General features: G+C 60.9%; 1 protein-coding gene across 4 annotated transcripts in view; it reads right to left on the reverse strand.

Annotated features, from left to right (window-relative positions):
* Adgrl1 (adhesion G protein-coupled receptor L1) overlaps positions 1 to 4,933 on the reverse strand; it is a 41,177-nt gene extending 36,244 nt beyond the window's left edge. For 2 of the 4 annotated variants that reach the window (XM_021632245.2, XM_060392380.1), the window contains exon 1: positions 3,934 to 4,927. The gene's annotated coding sequence lies outside the window, so the exon portion shown is untranslated. Of the gene's footprint in view, positions 1 to 3,933 lie in introns of all 4 variants that reach the window. The other 2 variants (XM_021632244.2, XM_021632246.2) reach the window with 2 other exon arrangements.
* Between the last annotated feature and the right edge of the window lie 1,067 nt (positions 4,934 to 6,000).

Raw genomic sequence — 6,000 nt, forward strand, 5'->3', positions numbered from 1 at the left:
GGGGAAGGGGGCATGTGAGTGAGTGCAGATCCTTATGGAGCCCAGAGATGCCACATCCCCAGGAGCTGCAGCCACAGGTGAACAGGTGAGCCACCTGCTGTGGTGCTAGGGACAGAGTTCTGGTCCTCTGCAAGAGCAGTGCGTGCTCTAATTCCCGAGCTGCCTCTCCCTCCTCTCTGTCTTGTGAAATCTCCCTCTGCAGCAGAGGCTGGCCTCAAATGCATGCTCAGCCAACCCTGAGGGTCAGGAACAGTAGGCCAGCACTGCCACATGCAGCTCCGTGAAGAGCTCCTCCAGAGCACCTAAGCTCCAAAAGCAAACCTAGCAACAAGATCCCCCAACCTCTGGATCTTCCTCAGTCAGACAGACAGTAAACAGACAGGCACAATAAATCAGGGAATTACAGAGGTGTGAAGGCCACAGGCTCCGCAGAAAGTAAAGAGGGCTGTGGGAGCTGAAGTTTGAAGTTCCATGTCCTGGATGGAACTGCCTTTGTAGAAGTGAGATCTCCAAGAGCATGGCAGGATTTGCGAAGAGTGGGAGTGGGATAAAAGAAAGGACATGGGGGAAGGGAGCTGGAGAGATGGCTCAGCCGGTAAGAGCACTGACTGTTCTTCCAGGGGTCCTGGGTTCAAATCCCAGCACCCACACGGCAGTTGACAACTGTCTGTAACTCTAGAATCTGACACCCTCACAAAGACATACAGGCAGGCAAACCACCAATGCACATAAAATAAATTAATTTAAAAAGAAAGAAGAGACAGGAGGTGACAGCACACTCCATACCCTAAAGTGAGGAGCTGAGGGGCTAAGGGCCTCTGTTCACAGTCTAGGGCTGCCCTCCCTAGAAGAAGTACTCACACTCAGACACATTCTCTGCCCACTGTCCTGGTGGCACCTCAGGCCTGGAACCTGGTAGAAAAAGCACTTGAAAGCATTTGCACTTTGCTCAGAAGCACACTAGCTCTTCTGGGACACACAGGCAGCTCACACTAGTAGGTGTGGGCAAGGTAAAGCCCCCTTCTGCGACCCCTCCCCACTATGTGCATACAGGCAGCTGCCCAAGAGTGTTAGAGGGTGGTACCAATTTCTACAAGACTTACCCCCTCAGCAAAATTCACCAAGGAATGCACAGTCCAGGCCCTCTCTGAGCGCAGGGATGTGGGAATCTTAGAAGTCAATAGCCTAGGCCTGAACCATAGTGTGCAAAAGAGGCATACATAGATGTAAGCCAAAGCAGAAACTGGCTGGATTTGGAGATGCCAGGTCTTCCCTGGCTGTGGAAAGCCCCAGGACCCTACTTTCTGTTCCATCCCAGGCAGAGAGGCATGTTGTCTTGCTATGTACCTCCAGCTCACCAGGGAACCCCCACCTCGAGCAGCCCCTTCCAGTGTCCCCACAGTGAGGCTGAACCCCCACCTCGAGCAGCCCCTTCCAGTGTCCCCACAGTGAGGCTGGAGGAGGGGAAGTGTCTGGCAACTGGAAATCCGATCCCTGAGAGAAGCCCACACAGAAACCAAAGCTTCCAGTGTCCTTGGCCATGTCTGGCTGGGAAAGCGGCAGAGGGCGGGAACAGAGACCAGAAACTCCCATCTGTGGTGGGAGTGGGAGGTGGGTCCCACTCCTACTATTCTAGGGGTGTATGCTCCAGAGGTGCATAGGGCCTGCCCGAACTTCTTCCTTCCCCTCTAGATGCCCATGCTGAGGATGAAGCACCAGAGGGTCTCTCGCCAGCCTGGAGGTACAGCCAACACAGAAACGAAAGACAAGGCAGCACAGTCCCATGTGCAGATGGAGACCAGAGGGCCTGGTGCAAACAGACTCCTCAGGCAGGACCAGGCGGCTGCAGGCTCCTCCCCCCTCATGGGGCTTCCAGAGCGCCCCCCCCCCCCAGGAGAAGGAGGTTCCCCAGGGCAGGCTGGGAATAGAAATCTCTGGCCTTGTACCTCCCAGGCTCAGCCGCCCAGGTGCACTAGTCCCTAGCTCCCCACCCTCCCCCAACTCCGAGGGTTGTCTCCACACCCAAGGGTGTCCAGTAGCACAGGTGATAGTGGGTTATGTTGGTCCCCATGAACGAGAGTCAGAAGGCAAAAGCAACAGGGTGGCCCAAGCCAGAGGACGAAGATGGTGGCATGCCAGCAGGAGGGCCGGTACCCACACGTTCACGTACATGGCTGTGGCTCAGTGCAAAGGTGCCACACCGCCAGCCATGGAATTAGTTCCCTTTTCCGCCTTCCAGATGATTTTTCATCTCTGTAATTAATGGGCAAGTCATATCTGAACGGCATGGCAGGCAAATTGCTAGTTAGGAAAATCACAGATAATTTTCTCGATATGATAATGAAGGTTGTATTCCGTCTCTTATTCTCCCTGTTTTCATCCTACTTTTAAGTAATAAATTTGGCATTAGCGGGCAGGGTGTGGGGAGGAAGGAAGTAACCTGTCCCCAAAGCTGGGACCTGTCTTAGCCAGCCTGCCCTGACACACATACCAAGGTCCCCAGCTCTCGAAGATGGAGATGCTAGTGGGGACCCTCAAAGGAACAACCTGACATCCCGTGATTGATGGGGATAGTGCCGGGGTCTAGGAGCAGGTGGAGCACAGGGAGCCGTCAGGCTGTGGGCCACATGGAGTTGGGTCTGGGGTCAGTTTAAAGGCTCACGCCTGCCCTTGGGGTGCAAGAAAGAGGAGCAGGTACCAATGGCCTCTCTCTCAGCAGCACTGGAGGTCAACAGGCCCAGAACAGTCATCCACCCGTTCTTACCCCGTCCAACCCCCTCTCCACAGTGACCCCCTACTCTATTGAAGACACGAGGGTAAGCAGAGAGAGGGGGAGACAGACAGAGATAAAGAGGCTGCCAGCCATCTTGGCGGCCATCTTGAACCCCTCCCCCAACTCCCCCAAACGCACCACATGTTTGGATATGGAAAGACAAATCCTGGCTCTGGGTCCCACAGAGGCTGGGAAAGGAGGGGGCTCTCTGGTTCACACTGGGACAGGAGGGACACCCACAACGATGCCAAAACTGGGGAGCAGGCAGGGTGAGAGGAAGCAGGAAGGTACAATAAGATGATGCCGGGCAAGGATAGGGCTGGGAGCTGACCTAGAGAAGTGTACGGACTGGACGCGTGTGCTTAGGGGCTGTTTGCCGGCGGGGTGCCGTCTTCACATAGGTGCTTGGGGCACACTGAGCTGAAGCCGTTTGAGGGCTTACTCTGACCACTGCCTGAGTACACACGACCCTCCCACGACACAGACATACAGCACACACAAACTGGACTTTCATCCCAGGACCCTCAAACGGGACGATGACAACCGAGCCACACAGCTCTATTTCAGGAACACCTAGAAGAGGGGAGAGCTCGTTCCGGTAGCTCTAGCCTGTCAGCCTCCATCCGTGCTTAACCGGGTACCACCAACAGAAGATGCTTCACGTCTGCACCCGGGCTGCCCACGGTGCCCCTCCGGGCAGCAACCCACTCGACACCCAGACAGACCTCTCCCCACCCCCCACCCCCACTCCCCGCGCCACTGCCTCCCAGAGAAAAACAACCCTAAGCCCAGCATCCTGCGGTGCCAGCCCCCCGACATGGCTTCTCTGGGGATCCAGGGCCCGCGCGCCGCGCGCACACGCACCCTCTCCACTCACACCCAGACACCTACACAAACAGGGCGCCAAGCACCCGCGCGCACACGCACCGGGGACACGCAGGCACCGCCGCGCCGCTTCCCCACAAAGGCCGGCGCGCGCGCGGGCACACGCAGCCACGCGCGGGCACACTAGCGGTCCCCTCCCCCTGCAGGGCACCCTGCGGCCGCCCATCCGCACCCCCAGCGAGCCCCTGGCGGGCGGGGTAGGGTGCTTCCCCCGCCCCTCCCGCCGCGCACACCTGGCCCAGGTGCGGCGTGGCCCGAGTCTCCGGCACACTCACCTGTCCAGCGGCGCTCCGGGGTCGGCCGTGCGCGCTCCTCCCGCGGCTCCGCGAAGCCGGGCCCCCCGCCCGGCACATCTCCCGGAGCCCGGCCCAGGGGGAAGCGGGGAGGGGGTGGCTGAGCGAGGGCGGACTCCGTGTCCCTGCCTTCCTCGGGCCCAGCACTGCCGCCACCGACCAAAATTTAAAAGGGGGAGGGGGGAAGAAAAAGGAAAGAAAAGGCCGATCGCGGCGCTCCGGAGGCGGCCCCGGCCCCGGGCGCGCGGGTCTGCGCCCCTCCCGGGGAGCGAGGCGTGGAGGCGGAGGGGCGGGGGCGGCGTCAGAGCTCGGGGGGCTGGGGCGAGGCGGAGCCCCCCGAGGCGGCGCCGGCTGCCCGCATCTCCCCCGCAGCTCCGCGGCCCCGACGGAGGCGGCACGTGTGTGCCCAGGCGACTTCCCAGCGCCCCCCGGACGGCAGCGGGCGAAGGGTTAACGCGGCAGCCCGGGCGGCCGCGCAGGCCCCCGCCGCCCGGCGGCGCCGCTCCTGGGCCCGCGCGGCCCCATCCGCCGGGGCGTCTCCGGCTGACGGCGGGGCGGGGGCGCCGCAGCGCCGACTGCTCCCGCGCCGACCGCTAGCGCTGCCCGCGGGGGGCCGGGGCTACGCAGCTGGAGGCAGGCGCGGCGGCGTCGCGCCCCCGGGGTGGCCGGAGCAGGGGGCGCGGGGCTGGGCCCGTGGGCACCGCAGGCTGCGCGGAGCGAGCGGGCTCGGGGCACCAGCAATGACAAGCCGCCTGCTCTCGGCGCTCCCGGGCCCGCCGGCTCCGGGAGGGGGGGGCGGGCAAGCGCAAAACCTGGCCTGGACTAACCGCCCGGGACTGGCCTCCTCAGCCCTTCCGTGCGTCCCGGGGACGGGCCCGGAAACCTGGCCTGGAGTTCCTCTTGCCTCCCCCAAGAAAAAGTGGGCAGAGGGAGGCGACGCGCTAGATCCTCTAGATGGGCCAGGGGGTGGTGAGGTGCGGCGGGCGGCAGGAAGAACCGGAACGGATTCTGCAGCCGGGCTGTGCAGAAAGGCGCCTAGCTGGTGAGGGGTAAATGGAGAGCTGTGCAAAGATTGCGCAAAACCTGGCTCGGATTAGGAGGAGCGGGCAGGGGCGGCGGTGGGAGAGAGGGGGGGTTGGAGCTGCGACAGGGCCAGATGCACCCGGGGCACGCAAATTTCGGGCCGGATTCTTCTAGGGGAGATGGAGTAATGCGTCAGGCCTGTGCTGTGGCAACAAGAAAGACCTGGACCAGAACGTCTCCGACCCGGAATTGCAGGAGGGTCGGAGGTGGGGGGTGCTGCTTAGTGACTGACAACAGCGTAGGCTGCCCCCCATCTTCCTGACAGCGACGTGCGATGGGGAGGGACAAAATGAGGGCTGGACTGAGGTATGGAGGGATCCCGCGCGTTAGCTGCAACGGGGCGGGCAGGTAAAAGCAGTATCTGGACCCTGGGTGATGCGACAGGAAGGGGATGTGGTGTGGATCCCGCTACCCTGGGAGACCAGACCTACAATAAAAAAAAAAAAAAAAAAGGAGGAACGCAAAGCCAGGACTGGAGCGTGGGCGGAATGGGATGAGACACCCTCCCCTTAGTGCCAGCAGAAGAGTGAGCCTTGGCAACCGGACAGGGGCCTGGAGCTGACCAGGCTGCTGGAGCCGAGGAGAGGTTAGTATCTATAAACGCCTCAAGCGTCTAGCTTTGGAGGGGGTGGGTAGAGAAGAAAAAAAAAATTGAATTTTTAGGTTGCTGGCGGGAGCAAAAGCCCGGTGCAGATTTTCACAATGTAAGAACTATACTGCAGGTGATGGACTCGGAGAAGTAGGGCACCGGACCGGGCTTGGATTCCTAGGCATCGGATTTAGTGTGTGAGGACAGAGGCTGGGTTTAGGCCCCGGCCACAGATGAAGCTTCGGGTTCCCTCTCAGGATGGGAAGGCGGTCGACCTGGCCCAAATCTCTGGAGCCAAAGCTACCACTGACTAGACCCACATTGGGGCTATAAAACCGAGCCTTGTGCCCAAACCAGGCACTTCAGCAGTACAGACA

Source organism: Meriones unguiculatus, chromosome 10 (assembly GCF_030254825.1).
Source record: "Meriones unguiculatus strain TT.TT164.6M chromosome 10, Bangor_MerUng_6.1, whole genome shotgun sequence".
In the NCBI taxonomy this organism is placed as follows: Eukaryota; Metazoa; Chordata; class Mammalia; order Rodentia; family Muridae; genus Meriones; species Meriones unguiculatus.